Raw genomic sequence first — 2,358 nt, 5'->3', positions numbered from 1 at the left:
ACCCTAACCCTAACCCTAACCCTAACCCTAACCCTAACCCTAACCCTAACCCTAACCCTAACCCTAACCCTAACCCTAACCCTAACCCTAACCCTAACCCTAACCCTAACCCTAACCCTAACCCTAACCCTAACCCTAACCCTAACCCTAACCTAACCTAACCCTAACCCTAACCCTAACCCTAACCCTAACCCTAACCCTAACCCTAACCCTAACCCTAACCCTAACCCTAACCCTAACCCTAACCCTAACCCTAACCCTAACCTAACCCTAACCCTAACCCTAACCCTAACCCTAACCCTAACCCTAACCCTAACCCTAACCCTAACCCTAACCCTAACCCTAACCCTAACCCTAACCCTAACCTAACCCTAACCCTAACCCTAACCTAACCCTAACCCTAACCCTAACCCTAACCCTAACCCTAACCCTAACCCTAACCCTAACCCTAACCCTAACCCTAACCCTAACCCTAACCCTAACCCTAACCCTAACCCTAACCCTAACCCTAACCCTAACCCTAACCCTAACCCTAACCCTAACCCTAACCCTAACCCTAACCCTAACCCTAACCCTAACCCTAACCCTAACCCTAACCTAACCCTAACCCTAACCCTAACCTAACCCTAACCCTAACCCTAACCCTAACCCTAACCCTAACCCTAACCCTAACCCTAACCCTAACCCTAACCCTAACCCTAACCCTAACCCTAACCCTAACCCTACCCCTAACCCTAACCCTAACCCTAACCCTAACCCTAACCCTAACCCTAACCCCTAACCCTAACCCTAACCCTAACCCTAACCCTAACCCTAACCCTAACCCTAACCCTAACCCTAACCCTAACCCTAACCCTAACCCTAACCCTAACCCTAACCCTAACCCTAACCCTAACCCTAACCCTAACCCTAACCCTAACCCTAACCCTAACCCTAACCCTAACCCTAACCCTAACCCTAACCCTAACCCTAACCCTAACCCTAACCCTAACCCTAACCCTAACCCTAACCCTAACCCTAACCCTAACCCTAACCTAACCCTAACCCTAACCCTAACCCTAACCCTAACCCTAACCCTAACCCTAACCCTAACCCTAACCCTAACCCTAACCCTAACCCCTAACCCTAACCCTAACCCTAACCCTAACCCTAACCCTAACCCTAACCCTAACCCTAACCCTAACCCTAACCCTAACCCTAACCCTAACCCTAACCCTAACCTAACCCTAACCCTAACCCTAACCCTAACCCTAACCCTAACCCTAACCTAACCCTAACCCTAACCCTAACCCTAACCCTAACCCTAACCCTAACCCTAACCCTAACCCTAACCCTAACCCTAACCCTAACCCTAACCCTAACCCTAACCCTAACCCTAACCCTAACCTAACCCCTAACCCTAACCCTAACCCTAACCCTAACCCTAACCCTAACCCTAACCCTAACCCCTAACCCTAACCCTAACCCTAACCCTAACCCTAACCCTAACCCTAACCCTAACCCTAACCCTACCCTAACCCTAACCCTAACCCTAACCCTAACCCTAACCCTAACCCTAACCCTAACCCTAACCCTAACCCTAACCCTAACCCTAACCCTAACCCTAACCCTAACCCTAACCCTAACCCTAACCCTAACCCTAACCCTAACCCTAACCCTAACCCTAACCCTAACCCTAACCCTAACCCTAACCCTAACCCTAACCCTAACCCTAACCCTAACCCTAACCCTAACCCTAACCCTAACCCTAACCCTAACCCTAACCCTAACCCTAACCCTAACCCTAACCCTAACCCTAACCCTAACCCTAACCCTAACCCTAACCCTAACCCTAACCCTAACCCTAACCCTAACCCTAACCCTAACCCTAACCCTAACCCTAACCCTAACCCTAACCCTAACCCTAACCCTAACCCTAACCCTAACCCTAACCCTAACCCTAACCCTAACCCTAACCCTAACCCTAACCCTAACCCTAACCCTAACCCTAACCCTAACCCTAACCCTAACCCTAACCCTAACCCTAACCCTAACCCTAACCCTAACCCTAACCCTAACCCTAACCCTAACCCTAACCCTAACCCTAACCCTAACCTAACCCTAACCCTAACCCTAACCCTAACCCTAACCCTAACCCTAACCCTAACCCTAACCCTAACCCTAACCCTAACCCTAACCCTAACCCTAACCCTAACCCTAACCCTAACCCTAACCCTAACCCTAACCCTAACCCTAACCCTAACCCTAACCCTAACCCTAACCCTAACCCTAACCCTAACCCTAACCCTAACCCTAACCCTAACCCTAACCCTAACCCTAACCCTAACCCTAACCCTAACCCTAACCCTAACCCTAACC

The sequence above is a fragment of the Asterias amurensis genome, chromosome 21 (assembly GCF_032118995.1).
Source record: "Asterias amurensis chromosome 21, ASM3211899v1".
Lineage (NCBI taxonomy): Eukaryota > Metazoa > Echinodermata > Asteroidea > Forcipulatida > Asteriidae > Asterias > Asterias amurensis.
Note: the sequence above shows the minus strand (reverse complement) of the source record.